Here is a 16,963-nt window from a genome sequence, read left to right on the forward strand (position 1 = left end):
ACTAGACATGGCATTCAGATTTTCTCCTGTGATTATGTCATTACATAGTATATAACACCATATAATCACACAACTTTTTAATTGCTTTAGAAGACTGAATGAGAGTGTGATTTTCTCAGATGACAACCACATCCTGTTGAATAACTATTGCTGAAGACCACGGTGCAGCTGTGAGGTCAATTTGGTTGGTTTTGGGAGAAAAGCATTGAGGATAAGGTTTTAGGATGTTGATGATTGCCTTATGCTCAGCAGTGGCAGCAACAATTACAAGAAACTACAGAAATACTAAAGAAAAAAGAGAGAGGAAAAGGGATTTGGTTTATGAAAATAATGTTATCACTTTCCCTGCTGCAGCTTACACTGTGTCTTAATAACTGTCTTAATTAGATGTGCTAATTGCAAACACATTAACTGGGAAATTAACTCCCGCAGTGGCAAAAAAGATCATTATTATTTTGTGTGGGCACATACAATTTTCTCTACACAGCTAGGTTACCTTGTGCTCTGCTTAATGACTCAAAAAAGTTCCTTTTTGCATTTTATGGACTCATTAACGGCTGTGAAAAGATTTCCACACGCTATCAACTCGCTGGTAAGGTTGAATTGAAGGTCTAACTTGTTGTACATAATGAAGGTTCGGAGGACTGAATGCTGTTTTGAACGGCAGTAATGGGAGCATCAGAGCATCTTGTTCTGAACTACTCGTGTAATTTTAAGGAACAATAACACCCATATCACAAATGGAGACAGTGCGGAATCAGCTGAAATCAGATTATTTTAGGCATATTTTTCAGAATAACTCCTAAAAAAACAGTTATTTGTGGGGGGGGGTCTCAAGCAAGAACCTTTAATGTTCAACAAATGTTAAAATGTTATAACAAACTTGTGAACCCTAAAAAGATGTGCTTTTGAAAGAGTGCATTTACTTTATACAGATTCCCTGGCCTGAAACTGCCTTAGAGTGCTCGGGGGCTGAGATACAGAAGCTCGTAACTATGGTTTCCAGCACCGCACCACGTTGTTTTGCTTTACAGTTACTTGACATTTCTGTAGGCTTTTGATGGCGTCTTTGTCGCGTCTTCACTATTATGGCAAATTCATGGGTGTTGCTGTAGAACTGCAGGACTAACGGGGATTTGTTAAGTAGTAGCTAAGGTTAAAGTTTAAGGTTTAAGTTTAATTTTCCCTCTGATGATACAGTCCTTTATAGACAGACTCACATATACTCGTATAATTCATTTACTCTTTCAATCAAAACACAGGGAGTTTTGTTACTCCAACAGGCTTGCAGGATGGAAACTGAAACCTCCTGTGGTGTTTAAATGTCACACATTGTTCAGGAGCTCTTCTTAGACACATTTAAAATATCAAGTCACATTATTTAGTTTAGATTGCAGGTGTCAGATGCAATAACCTACTTAGTTATCAGATTTATATTTTGTTATTGTATCTCGAGCAGCAGGTGCATAATCCACAAAAACTGGGATGTGAATTATTGTCCGGTCCATGCTGTTAATTCGAGAATCTGAAAGACTTAACTCATTACAGTCACAGCTGTGACTAAGCCTAAACAGAGGCTGTGGGATGAAGTGATTCCAGTGCTGGCAGGGGAAGCGTCATAAAGTTGCAGCATTAAGAGGAGGCTGGATTGTGATTGTTCTCTATTGGGAAGTGTTTTAGTAGATACAGTAGAAATTGAATTAGCCATGGGTTTTTCCAAGGCTCCAAATGGGGATAGGATGTTGAAGTGCCAGCTGGTTAGGAAATGGTTTAAAGTGATTTTGTATATAAAAAAAATACAAAAATCATGTAAAATGTGATAGCAAGTACACAAAATAAAAGAAGGCATGAGAATTGTGGTCAGTTCAGAGTGAAGAACACTTATAAAGCAGCAGAGAGCCTCCATTATGAAAAGACAGTATAACCCCTGAAGCAGCTTAGTGTCTCTGCTCTCAGCCTTTCTCAGCAGCCGTGACAGTCAAAACTGCTCATAACTGCTAAAATTAGTCCAAAACCGGTGGCTCCGTTCTACTTCATGATTTCGCACAATGAGAGGACAATTTCCTGGTTATCCATGTCACCTCGTGAGGAGAGAAATGTCACATTTTTGTGTTCAGGCTAACTGAGAGCAGAACTATTACCAAGATAATGCTGTGACGCATACACGTTTTAGAATACTGTAATGTGAAATCAAACTTACAGAGACAGTGGATGTGACAAAAACGACCAAAGTTGTTTTGAAAGTGTTTGGAAGTCCTTTGAAATTCATCATTTAAGTTAAAAAGTATTCAAATACACTTTTAACTCCAAATAGAGTCAAAATAGTACTCATTGTCTCAACTCATAAAATTCATATATATATATATATAAATATACATATATATGTGTTGCTGATCTCACCAAATATGACAATTTAATTAATGGTTTTGGAGCTTTAACTACAAAAAACTGCAAACAACAAAGCATGCATTTCTTCCGGGAATCAAATATCACTACATTAACTATAGTAGCACCTTATCTAAACAGTTTTTCCTCTACAGATGGCTCAGCGAAGTCAGTAAATGCAAAACCACACAGATAATTGAATAAAACAAAAAAAGAAAACCGCTGCAACCCTACACAAGAGCATCACTTTGTGTTTAAAAGTGGTGGCAACACAAAGGCTCAAGCATAAAAGGTCTTCAACATGTCTGTGCTTTCATACATGTAAAAGGGAAAAAGTGTGAGGTCAGATAAGATTATTAAAACTGGACCAAAAAAAGTTTGACAATGTACCAACACAAATATCCATATGCATCACTTATGATGTTATATCTATATTTCTTCTTGTAGAAACCAGCCACTGAAAGAGCTCTGCAGTGAGTTTATCTTGGAGGAGCTGGGAGGTTTTGTCCATCATTGATAACAGTTTTCATCCTCCTGTCCCGCACCACAGGGTAAAGGGGGCATCCCAGGGCATAGCTGGCTTCTCCGATCAGATTGTTCAGACTCTTCCTGTGAGCTGCCGCCCCCCCCCCACGGCAGACAACACCATAGAAAATCTGCTGATGCCACAACAGCACTGAAGGCTGTCTTCATAAATGCCTCCCTGCACCCCAAACTGCCCCCTGACTTTCTGTTTCATGGCTTGCAACTAGACTCAATGCTGTCTGTTCTGTTGGTGCCAGTTATTGAGGACAAAGCCGGCTTTATTGATTCATCTAAAAACTTTGATCATGGAAGTCATAGGAAAGGGCCCAATTATATTCCAAGAATTCTGGCTTAATGGTATGCCCACCGGACCGTGACAATTAAATTGGATGGTAGTGTTTTAGCCCCATTTGAGATCAGCAGTGGTGTTAAACAAGCTGAGATTTTTTATTTTATTTTTTGTCTTGTGGATAATTTGTTCAGACTGAGTGTGGGGTTGGTAATTTACTGCTGAACCATATCATGTATGCAGATAAGCTGCTCCTATCCGTGCTGACTTCCTGCAGCCACTTAATATTTGCTCTGTATCTGCAATGGAACGTGATTTCAAACATGATATTAGGAAGAGTGTTGTCATAAACTGTAGAAATAAAGTGGATAAATGTCCCTGACTAAAAACAGGCTGGTAGTGATTTAAGAGTTTGTAATAAGGCTACATATTTTGGATGTTTTATCACAAAAGAAATAATAGACGGTGAAGATATTTACGAACAAATCTGCATAATTAACACATAAGCAACTCACCTGTTTAAGGTTAGTGCATGTTAAATGGAGTGAAGATGTATTTGTTTGGGACATACTATACCACTCTATGCTGCAGACTTGTGACCAAACAACAACATATCTTGCCTACAGAAACTGCAGGTTGCTTATAATGATGTCATGATAACACGACTGATGAGGCAGAGATGATTAAGTACAGGTCAAATGTTTGTGGCTGCAGGAGTCAGCACTTTCAGATTGTTAAAGATATTTAATGTAGACATGTATGCATTGTTCAATTGTGAATAATGTAATTTTAGGACTATATAATCTACAGTTTAGTACTATATGATACCAGTATTTGAATAGTTGTGTCCTTGTTGGAAACTGTATTCTACATATTTCTGCTCCTGTAGTTTTATGTTTTGTTTTGTTTTTTTAGTCAATGGTTAAAATGAAAAAAAACCACTACCTTTATTTTCTAAAATGGAAAAAAGAGCTTTATTTAGTTAATGGATTACTCTGTACTTCTATTTATGCTCCTGAGAAAGACTTACGTTTCCCTTCTTCACCTTTGTTTAACATTCAGGTTTGAGGGTCATATTATTTTGGATTGAGTGACTAATCTTTATTGTTTAGGAATAAAATTAACTCTGAGGATCAGTTTCCCTGACAATTCTGCCTGTTTCAGTGCTGCTAACTTTATTGTTTTAATCATCAGAGAAACAGAGTTCACAAGGACTCGTGATTAAAGCCCAGCCAATGCTGACCAATCATGACTCACTTCTTTTAGAAAGTCCAAATGTTTCTTATGCGTATGTTTACAATGTAGCGTATGTATGCTTATTGTGCAAATAAGGTGCATTTGATGCTGTTTTTATGCATCAAAACAGTGGTGAGGAAAAATCTGTGATTTCAAAATGTGATGGAGAAGTGTTCCCAGCCTCCTTCAGTATAAATTACACCTATACCCCTACATAATGAAAGCTGACCGTTTATGAAATGGCCTGAACAAATGATTTCATGCAAGACAGTGATTAGGGATGATGCACATTAAGACACACTTTTCCAAACTGGGTCCCTCACTCGCATTTAGCTCTCACACCAACTGTCAGTTTAAACTAAGCTTGCAGATATTGACCCTGTAGAGACACAGAATCACTCGCAACATTTCCGAATCCACTGCCACAGAACCATCCAGACTTTGATATATTCTGCACTCACACGGGGGTTAATTGGTGAGAATTGGGAAGAGGGTGAGCCCCTGTCCAGTGAGTTCGGGGTCAATGACTAAATTCCAGACAGTTACAGTGACCTCTACACTGGAGTGTGGGCATTAGTTTGGATTGGAGCATTGGACTTTTGCAAAAGATTGTGTCCACCCTTAGTAAATATAAGATTTCATCTATTGAACAGTCCCAGTTGTTGTCTAATTGTCCTCCCAGTGATGCTGCATACATTTTCAATAGGAAACAGATTGCAGGGAAACCAGTCAAATACACACGTCTACATTTGATCTGTTGATCAACTTTTCTTTCTTTCTTTTGCCTCTTCCACAATGTTTTGAGTGTGTTGCTGCATGAAATTTCAAATCTATTTTTATTTTCCAAATACAATTAAGTTGGTCAATAAAGACACTGCAAATCCCTTCTTTGGACACGTGTTTCTTAAATAAAGGTTCAAACAAATGAGCAAATCCCAGATTCAGGTTTTTATTGCAGTTTTGAAAATTTCAGGAAACAAGGTTTGTGTATATACAAGCATTTAGTTTCTCTGCATGAAATCAGGAATTAATTATTTCTGTTCCTCAGGGCAGAAAGATCTCACAGAGAAATAGTCCTACATATTCCTTGAATGTCTCTTCAGTGTGTGCTAATTCATCAAAGGGTCGGAGTGTGATGAAGACATACACACGTGGACAAAATTGTTGGTACCCCTCAGTTAAAGAAGGAAAAACCCACAATTCTCACTGAAAGCACTTGAAACCTACAAAAGTAACAATAAATAAAAATTAATTGAAAATTAAATAATCAAAATCAGCCATTACTTTTGAAATGTTGATTAGCATAATTATTTTAAAAAAATACTAATGAAATAGGGCTGGACAAAAATGATGGTACCTCTATAAAAGATTGAAAACTATTTGACCAGAGTGACATGATTAACTCAGGTGTGTCCTTTAATTGACATCACAGGTGTTTCCAAACTCATAATCAGTCAGTCTGCCTATTTAAAGGGAGACAAGTAGTCACTCTGCTGTTTGGTGAAAAGGTGTGTACCACACTGAACATGGACAACAGAAAGCGGAGGAGAGAATTGTCCCAGGACATCCGAAAAAAAATTATAGACAAACATCTTAAAGGTGCAGGTTATAAGACCATCTCTAAACAGCTTGAAGTTCCTGTGACAACAGTGGCTCATATTATTCAGAAGTTCAAGACCCACGGGACAGTAGCCAACCTCCCTGGACGTGGCCGCAAGAGGAAAATTGATGACAGATTGAAGAGACAGATCGTTCGAATTGTATCCAAAGAGCCCAGGACAACCTCCAAAGAATTTAAAGGTGAACTCCAAGGCCAAGGTACATCAGTGTCAGATCGCACCATTCGTCATTGTTTGAGCCAAAGTGGACTTCATGGGAGACGACCAAGGAGGACACCACTGCTGAAAAAAAATCATATAAAAGCGAGACTGGAATTTGCAAAAATGCATGTTGACAAGCCACAAAGCTTCTGGGAGAATGTCCTTTGGACAGATGAGACCAAACTGGAGCTTTATGGTAAGGCACATCAACTCTATGTTCATAGACTCAAAAACCAAGCATACGAAGAAAAGAACACTGTCCCTACGGTGAAACATGGAGGAGGCTTAGCAATGTTTTGGGGCTGCTTTGCTGCATCTGGCACAGGGTGTCTTGAATGTGTGCAAGGTAAAATGAAATCTGACGACTATCAAGGCATTCTGGAGAGAAATGTGCTGCCTAGTGTCAGAAAGCTTGGTCTCAGCCGCAGGTCATGGGTCTTCCAACAGGACAACGATCCAAAACACACAGCCAAAATCACCCAAGAATGGCTGAGAGAAAAGCGTTGGACTATTCTAAAGTGGCCTTCCATGAGCCCAGATCTGAATCCCATTGAACATCTGTGGAATGAGCTGAAACATGCCATTTGGAGAAGAAACCCATCAAACCTGAGACAACTGGAGCAGTTTGCTCATGAGGAGTGGGCCAAAATACCTGACAGCTGCAGAACGCTCATTGACAAATGCAGAAACCATTTAATTGCAGTGATTGCCTCAAAAGGTTGTGCAACAAAATATTAAGTTATGGGTACCATCATTTTTGTCCAGCCCTATTTCATTAGTTTGTTTTTTAATAATTATGTTAATCAACAATTCAAAAGTAATGGCTGATTTTGATTATTAAATTTTCATTTATTGTTACTGTAAGTTTCAAGTGATTTCAGTGAGAATTGTGGGTTTTTCCTTCTTTAACTGAGGGGTACCAACAATTTTGTCCACGTGTGTATTAAAGCAGAAATATCGAAATGTATGAGTATTCCAAAACAAGTTCTCAGGTCCAGCACTGTTTATTTGCTGAGTAATAATCAAAAGACACATCAAGTCTTACATGTGAAAGAGCTCACGATAAAAGAAAAGAACTACCCCTGTTAGCATGTCAGTGATCTCTAATATGATAGGATGTAACGTTCAAAATCAGAAAATCTGTTTTTTAATTTGCTTTGTTGATTCAGTTGTTTATTTTGCTTACACCCCCCCTCCTCTTCCTCTTCCTCCCTTACCAGTCCGCACGTGCTGCGTGCTCGCCCCCTGATCCTCTCGTCCCGTGCGTTTCGCCATTGGTCCAGGATGATGTCATCCACAGTAAAGACAATAGAGCCCACCTCCCCCGTCAGTGTCTCCTCACACACTCATCGCGGCACTCAGAGTGACACACGCTCCGACGTGGCGCCAGCTGAGTAAGCCAAGCACTTCTGATGATATTCACCTCTCAGTCTGTTCTCTCCGAGTCCACCAATTAAACTACTATTTTCCAGTGGTTTGGTGAAAGGCTACATGTAGGAGTCGAGCAGGCAGGGAAGGTGTTCCACATCTGGATCATACCAACCCATCGCCTCGCGCGTCTCGGGCCACTACAGACATGAGGATTGGTCATCCCGCTGCTCATAAATGATGAATTCACCACGGGACTGCCACTCTTAATGTAAGTGACGTTTCTTTTCAACGCTCGGTCCGGTCGGCCTGCAGCCTGTCAGAGGGATGACTGTAGTGCAGCAGCTCTCAGCACTACGTGTTGGTCAGGTTCAGCTGTACGCACAGGAATAATAATAATAATAATAATAATAATAATAATAATAAAAACTCCTGCATGTCTTGACGCTACGCTTTGCATTTTAATTTGCAGTCAAACTGATGAAACATGGAAAGAAACAAAGCAACGCGTACTCGTGTTGTTCACTGCTGCCTGAAGGATGTCAGCTATTTGCACTGTTTGCCATAAGAAGCAGCGTGCATCGTTTTACTGAAGCCAATAATTGCAGCCACGTGAAGGTGGCATGTGTAAAAATAACTCTTGAAGTCTATTTATACAAATTCCCGTTTGATCAGAGTGAGAAAGCAAAGGGACAGGCCTGCTGGCTCAGGGCCAACCTCAGCTTTATTTCTCACCACAGTAAAGGTTCAAAGACTACCAAGATGCGTTTAGACGCACAGGAAAATTAGGGAGCGCGCCATCTAGTGATTCAAGAAACAAGAGTGAATGGATTTTCGTTACTGACCTGCAGAACAGCCCTATAAGCAGCAATGTAGAGGAGGAATGTGGCTGATTTATTCCCCTTGTGGTGGTGCTGATGAGAGACAGAACAAGAGAGGAGTGCAGCATGTGAGCCTACATGTTTGAATCAGCAACAGAGATGAAAGAATATGTATTTAACTGACTGGAACTATTGGGAAATCACACATAGTGTTTGGCTGAAGCTAATTAGTTGTTTCAGAAGTGCCCAGATAAAAGCTCTTGGGCTGTGGTCAAGCATGCAGCATTTGCAAAAGAATAAAAATGACTCCAGTGCCAAGTCCAGGTGATGTAGGGACAAACCAGCAGTGTTTTAGATGTCAGTACGAGTCTTTAATGTGAGTGGGTAGTTTGTTTTTATCATCCCACTGAGAAGCATCATTCAGCCGGGCTGCTCACGGTTTGAAGCTGCTTACACACACTCATTAGGGTTGACTGAGTGCTTATATAAAACCACGGGCAGCCATTTCCGGTGACGTGACAGTGCAGCGTTTCACTCTGACAAAGCTGAAAATGACTGATGCTCTCAGCAAATGTTGAGCGTTTTACGTCATCTAAGAGAAAAACTGTGGTTAAAAATTTAAAAAGGCATTAAAACTGATGAACTCAGCAGCTGATTAAAGCCTGGAAATATTTACAAGATATGTTTACAAGATATCCACATGTTCAAAACATAATAGTGCCACAAAGAAGGCACAAAAGCTTATGAGATGCTGACGTTCTCTGTTGCTTGTTTTTTTTGTGCCACGTAGAGTCCAGGTGACGCATTGCCAACCTGTAGCTATGTATTTATTCATATTTGAACCTAACTACTGTGATGTTAATTTATCCCTAACCCCAACAGAAACTGACAGTTACACTTGTGCAATATCACTCTGACAGTTTAATATAACTGTTCAACATACGCATGTAACAGTTAGCAAAAGGCACTCCGTAGGCATCATAGGCATCTAACATTTTTGAAGCCTTGAAATTTGGTCATTCAAAAATGTTTTGATCATGTGTAATAATTTTGCGTGAAGTGTTTTGCAGTATACTGATATGAGGATAACTGTGATTTAAAAAAAATTAAATATCAATGATATTAATCTATTCCAGTTCCTTATGCTTAATTTGATTACCAAAATAAAATAAATGAGACAAATCAAAAATCAAAGCTGAGTTAGTTGATACCAATATAATGTTTCAAAGTCCTCTTTTGATATTGCAATAATATGGTTATTGTGACGTATTTGGTGACAATCATATAGTGAAAATCCGATATGTGACAGACCTGTCACACAATGCAAAACACTGGCATGCTACGATTTTTAAAGGCAGATGTAGGCGTGAAACACTTTTGGAGCTCAGAAAGCGCATTATTCATTTGAGCCTTTCGTGTAAAATGCTGTTGTTTTGCGCTGCACACCAACATAGCGATCTAACATTGTGGTATGAGACTGTGTTGTGAATATACTGCTGTCATGAAGTATAAACTTACACAACATATTAATTGGTATGATAATAAAGAGACGTTGATATGACAGTCAAGGTACTCAACATTTGAGTATTTGTGGGTAAAAGACAAGTATTATCACATAAAGATGGTTGAAACCTTCTCTACAAGGACTTATATAGCCTATATTATCATGGAGGATTTCTATTCAGTCTCACATTCCCTTCTTACACATGTTTTTTGTCCTGCTTGTTGCTTGTTGGATGCAGGGATAGTCTAATGTTCCACATGTGCAAACTCTAATTTGTTCTGCACTTTATATTTACAACCCTAATATCTTACCTTGTTGTAGATATAAAATCTAACTTAAGTGTAAGCTGTATTGATTTTACAACTGAAAATTAGACACCAACTGTTACTGATAGATTGTTTGTGCAGTTTATGATCACGTCCGTAAGAATCATATATGTGATAAAGGATTTTAATATGTGGTGACTTAGATGTAATGTTACCAATTCAGAGTATGATCACTGACAAGAAAATGACGGCCAGAAAAGTGTTTAACTGACCTTTTAACCCCCCTCTGTGAGGTCTCAGCAGCTTTGACCTTTCACAACTAAAATAATCACTTCATCTAGGAGTCTAAGTTAAAGTTTGTGCCAAAAAAGAAATTCCCTGGAGGTGTTCAAGAGATGTTGTGTTCAGGCCGATGCACAGCACAGTAGGACAGCCTGAAAAAATAAAGCCTGGCGGTGGCTGTCGCTGGTGTTGAGGCGTAAACGGTTATTGCAGCTCCGCTGTAGAGAGGAGTGAATGACTTTGGAGACAGCCTCTGAGTAGAACCAGCAGGTACAGCAGTTGCTGTTTGAATTACTTGTGAATGTCTTGCGGCTGGGATCTGAAATTAAAAAGATCAATGTGTCGTATTTATGGATTTCTTTCAATGCACCTCATGAATGTGACATGAGAGCTCTTAAATGTTAAAAAAGGCAATATAAGTGCACTTTTAGTTGATTAATAATGCACAGGAGGCTCCTAATTAAAAAAAACTGCCTATGGGAGAATCAATATGATTCAGATTGTGAGGTTAGGTTTTTCTGTGGCTCCAGACGAGGCTGAGTACTCCAAAAATATCCTTCGAGTCACTCCCACCGTTACTGATGATAAAGTCATTAAGTTCTCTCCAGTGTTGATGCTTCAGGCTAGCTGTGACTCTGAGAGATTCTGCAAGAGCCACGGGGTGTCCAGAGTTGTTGTTTTCAAGCACACTCATTCTTTCTTGGAGGTTTTTTTCGAGAATAAAGATGGTCTGGCACAAAATCCAGAGGGGAAATGTTGTTACCACACTACAACAAACAGATGTTGGTGTAGACTTTTTTTTTGTTATTTAAGCTGAAAAACTTCTTGACAAAAAGAAGAGTGTCAGATAATATCTCGGTGTTATATTTCAGATGAGAAAGGCCTGCAGGACACACTTTGGGGACTCACTTTGCTCCGAAGGTCTTTGTGCATCTGAGATCTCAAGCACAATTTAAAGGCTACATGTGAAGCAGTGTTAGATATTTTAGAGAACTGAAATCATTGGACCTATTAAAAACCCATAGGATGTCATTTGTTATATTACACCCCGTTTGTCTCATCCATGTCCTGGTTTTACAGTGTCCAGCATATCAGAAAGTTTTAGTTTGAGATGATGTTTGGTGCATTCAAGCAACACTTCTGAGCAGATCACCGTTCTTTTTATCTTTACTTGACAGAGACTTCAAATCTCAATCAACTACAAAACCTTTTCCAGGCTGCTTTTATCAGTTTCTGTTCTGTTTCTATTTTTAGATGCCCTTTTTGTAACTTTTTGATAAAGCTGCATAGAAATCCATCTCCTGATTTAATATTTCATAGTTACTGTGAGCTGTTACGTTGTCTTGGCATGGCTGACAAATGATAAATGTCTTGTCTATACCTGCTTCGCTTGGGTTTGTTTTTCCATCAAAAAGCTTGAATTTCAATGTATTTAAACAGAAGACTACACAGAAATATAACTTTGCAGCAAAAGAGCCAGTAGTTACGTTTCTTCACATGTAAACTAAACCAAAGATAAGGACAGTTCAGCTCTGGATGTTCAGTGCGGATTATGATGCCTCATGTCCTGTCAGGTCCTTGTCTGTCTGATAAATCAGTTTGACTGAACAGTTGAGGGGTGAGGAAATCACTGAATGTTTTGCCATCATGGTGCTCACTGATTGGCCAGTTTGTGCCGTAGCTTCCATCATTTTCTGTCCGCTGACTGCAGAGATTAAGTGATGTAATTATTTTGACTTCCCTGTACTAGCCTGTCGTGGTATGAGCTCTGATGAGGCAGATTGCAGTGGAAAGCAAATTTAGCAAAAGGCTATGGCAGACCAGCAGTAAACGTACATTTTTATTTGCCTTTTTAGCTGATTTTCAAATCAAACAGCAGGGCACATTGTGCTAGACATATAGAAAACACATGAAAAAAATTATTATCCTTTTGTGTCTTTATCATGCTTTTATCATTCACTATGACAAAATCCTTTCATCAGGGTCATCACATTCAACTAAGTTGTCAATCATGCCCTTTGATCTAAATTATTCTGGCATCATTACAGATGCTACTTTAGCCTGAATAGAGTTTAAATTGTAATGATTTGAAATCATCTTGTGCTCAGGGTAAACACAGTTTATATATATGTATATATATATTATTATTATTATCAAGTATCAACAACAGTTAAGTTAAAAAAATAAGTATTACAACTACAGTACACAGTTTGATGGCTGATGGGCATTATATTAGTTATAGTTAAGTTCGAACTTAACAAGTAGTCTGTATCCTTTTTTCAGTTTTTAGAAATTTGTGTTTTGAAAGTGTATCTAAAATGATAAGAACTGTAAAATGCACCTAATGATATTTGGTTTTCATATAAATATTTGATTTTCACTGCAGTTAAAAAATTATTCGAGATTAACTGGTTAATGTTGCTTTAATTTAATAAAAACAGAATTTAAAGAACAAATAAATAGATTAAAATTCATGTGGCGAAAGTGTATTAACACGGCCTGTTAAGCAAATACAAATAAAATCATTTCTTCTGTGATTCATTTTGCATAGAACATGGACACGACACAACCTTTACACACACTCCTCAAACTAAAAGCAAATTATCTTAAGTAAAAAACAACAAGTAAGCTAACAGTCTAACAGCTTATTTAGCTCAAATACGACTTTTGCTTAAACATGGTTAAAAAGGGAGAAAACCACTATGTAATGAGCACATTATGACAATAAAATGTGTTTTGTCCACATGTTCAAATGTGAGAAATGTCACAATATGAGGGAGAAAAACTGTTGGTCTTTGTCTGGTTATTTGTCCAAAGGGCTGTTACCTCTGGAGGTATTTTCAACACCTATCAAGATAAATGAGGTATTACAGCGGTGCCCCGTGGTAGATGGCATCAAAAGCAACCACTTACATCCTCAAGACCAGTGTTCACACACTCCTAGTGGGGGGGCAAAGATCTCAGGGGGTGTTCCAATCTTTTCATCCCACAAAATGGTTGTAACAATGGTTCGCAACAATTCCCACTGCAGAGGAAAGAGGCAAAATCATGTCTTGATTTTAAGTGTTGTTTTTTACCAAGGATGATGCAGATTTATCAAAGTAGTCATAAGTGGCAAACCTCTATGTATACAGCTTCTAAGGCGAGGAAAACACAAGGTGTGAAGAAGAGCTTTGAGCTGATTCAGTGTCAAAGATATATATCCTGGAGAACTAACACAAAAAGCTTGTTATTGTCCAAAAAAAAAAAATTGTACAAAAGCCTGCAGGCTGCCACAAACAAAACACCTGATATCTCATCCCTGGGCAGAAATATGCCTATTTTTGGTCAAAGAAAATCTGACTTTTGGAGATTTTTCATTGTGCACATACACATGTGAATATGCCTCTTGCGCCAGGGGGCAGGGAGGGGGCACGGTTTTTTTCAGCAATGAGACTTTCAGGGAAAAAAAGCTGAAAAACCTCTGCCCTAGAATAGAGACCACCACTTATTCTGCATGTAGGACACTGATTTAACCACAGTGAACTCACTTTATATGTTTGCATCACTATCTTCTAGTGATTCCATATCTGCTTTGAGGTGCTGCTTCAGTTAATAATTAAAAATATTGTTTGTACATAAATAATTGATCTTAATATAACAGCATCATGTGTGCTATTGTTCCAAAGCTTTGTGGCAGCATTCACTTGGGAGCCGCAGTGTGCAAATAACTGACCTTTTATTTTGGTTCCTCATGTACAGCAGATACAGCTGGTCATAAAATATTTTACACCCACATAACATCCTCTTAGTTGGTAACTGAACTGTGTTGGTAAGTTAATGGTTGTTAACTTGTTTTTACTTGTCATTATCATTCATATCATATTTACATTGGACAGGAAGAGCTTCAGTATTTGTTGCCTCCCCCCATCTATGAGCCACTCTGCTGTGGTCACAATTAACATTTCCACCCTGAAGGATGTGACATCAGTGTCAAGCCTCACTCTGATGCTATGCTGAGTATCTGTTTTTCTTACAAGGCGAGCTGAACCTTATTTGTGTATGTGGTGCTTGCCTCACCACAAAGCCCTGATGGTCAGAAAAGTATTATATTTATTATAAGTGTTAAGCAATACAACAAGGAGGTATTTTTCTGCCATTTGGTTTGTCAAATCATTGAAATTAAGAGTTTGAATCTTAATGAGCCTGATCATTTTCTGTTTCTCTAATGATGTGTGGATTAGCTTGTTCTCTGATATCCACGTTTGTGCACATCGGTGTTAGAGAGGTTTTGCTTTCTATTCTTTATTCATCTGCCCAACATTTTCTCCCAGTGTTCACGTTAATTGATCTGTCCAATAGGCCTTGCATCTTTGAACGTTCTGGCAAATGTTACAGCTGAATGAAAAGAAAAAAAACACAAAGAGAACAACTCAAGTCTCCTTTGGAAGTTCTTAGTTTTCAAACAGGGACAGTGTCTGTTTTATGAGATGTACAAAGTTATGATTTGGCTTATGCCTTATGCAGTGACGCTACAGTGTTCTCTACAGGAATGGGTTAACTTATCTCCAGTTATATCAGCATCAGCTCTTTAGCAGGCTCAGTGCTGGTATTTGCACGATTGTGAGTGTCTTGCTGCATCTTTTGCATGTATGTCCAGCGTCTGTTACTCTTTCTATGCATCTGGATTTTTGCTTATGTTGCGAATGGGCTTAGAAAAGAGAGAAGTAGGTCAACTTATGTCATTTTGCACCAACTCAGAGCTCAGCACAAACAAAAATTAAGAGATGGGAATATTCCTCTGACTGAAGGGCTCTGCTTATCAGCTTGTGTGAATAAGTGACTCAGATGACTAATTTTCTTACCATTACTTGAGAACCCTTCACTTCCTGGGATAGGAAAAAAAGAAAGTTGTTTTCTTTTCATGCAGCAGAGGAATAGATTCTCTAACTCCAATAATTTCACAATGCAGCAGTTGAGCATCTCCACGTTACTGCCGGGGTTTTGCTGTGGTTGTTGTTGTCCACTCTGTTGCGTGGGCGGTTGATGAAGTAGCTGCATAAAAGTGGGGCGGAGAGGGAACAGAGAGATCGCCATCAATCTTGCACAACCAAACAACCATCTGCTCCCAAAAACACCAGAACCCTCAACAGATTATACCCCAAAACACTCACTGTACCGCCTCTGCTTCTGGAGGACTGCACACAATGCAGCCTAAATGAGCACTGAGACTGATTACTGTAGCAGTCGAATGATGGTCCCTCTGCTTTATGTATTACACAGTTGTGCACGAGGCCCCATCATGTCATGCATGTCAATATGTGCTATTTCTATTTTTTCTAAACAAAATGTATTAATCACTACTGTCTGGCTGAATTTCATTTAATGAAAACAGACATCTGCCTAAATATTTAATTCACAAATAATTATGCATTATATTGCAGGTGTTGCTCAGGTGTTTGGAAGAGTTAAATCTTCTGGAAAAACATTGGTGTACCACCCTCTTCCCCCCCCCCGGCTCTTGCCTGTGACTACAAAGCTGTTATCTTTCCCCTGCTGGTGGGGTGTGAGCCAAGGGAGGGCGTCATCATCTCCCCTGCAGGCTTATGCAGCTCTCTCTAACTGGAACTGAGTGCCACTCTTCTTGTCGTTTTTTTTATGTCTTTTCATCTGTGTCAGTTTGAATTTCAAATCATTACACTTTCATGTGCTCCAATTCCAAAGCAGCTAACGTGATTTCAGAGCGTAGCTTATTTAAGCTTTTTCTTTTTTAACTTTAAATATTCATACCTGATCATGGGCATGAATTTGCATTTGCTTTTCCAGTCCATGATCCATCCTGTCACATTCAGTTGCTCACTGTGTCAAAAAAGGTTCAGGTGTGTTGGATACTGAGTGGATCTGTAAGGAGCTCATAACTTTTTCATGAGCTACAGTTAGCCATATATGCAGGGGTGCACATAACTGATGTGCATGCATGGTCAAAATAAAAATGTGCAAAGGTTAATATGAAAAGACATGCTTTTGCATACCAATCATTTCACACAGTTAATATTCCTATGTGAAAGATTTGGCTCTTCATACATCAGTGGTAAGAAAGCCATTATGACAAATGTGTTCATGTTAAAAGTCAGTTGTTAATCACCTAATGTAATGCTAACTTTTAGTCTTAGTTAAGTGGTTGTATAAGTTAGCAAGTTTAAACCAACCAGCAAATAGATTAGCTTTAGTAATGCTACAGTGAATTGAACTAACGTTAGCTTAATGTCACATTTGTCTCCAGGTTTAGAATTTTTGAACGTTCGTCACATCTCAATATAATAAAAAGCAAGTACAGATTATGACTGTCAGATTCTTGCCTCTCATCCCTGATACACATCAACTTGTCTTAAGGTGACAACAGAGACTTTTGACCCAAAGCCAGCTGTTGACTTGTAGCTGCAGAAAGTAGTCACATGAGTAGCCTACATCATCATTGACCATGTTTC

The 16,963-nt window shown here is 38.7% G+C and overlaps 1 protein-coding gene across 1 annotated transcript in view; it reads left to right on the plus strand.

Moving 5' to 3' along the window:
- Positions 1–7,630: 7,630 nt before the first annotated feature.
- The window catches only part of LOC140279301 (uncharacterized), a 33,087-nt gene continuing 23,754 nt past the window's right edge, over positions 7,631–16,963 (plus strand). Inside the window, exon 1 of the mRNA XM_072374420.1 lies at positions 7,631–7,894. The gene's annotated coding sequence lies outside the window, so the exon portion shown is untranslated. The remainder of the gene's footprint in view (positions 7,895–16,963) is intronic.

Source organism: Leuresthes tenuis, unplaced genomic scaffold (genome assembly GCF_036924035.1).
Source record: "Leuresthes tenuis unplaced genomic scaffold, fLeuTen1.0.hap1 SCAF_21, whole genome shotgun sequence".
NCBI lineage: Eukaryota > Metazoa > Chordata > Actinopteri > Atheriniformes > Atherinopsidae > Leuresthes > Leuresthes tenuis.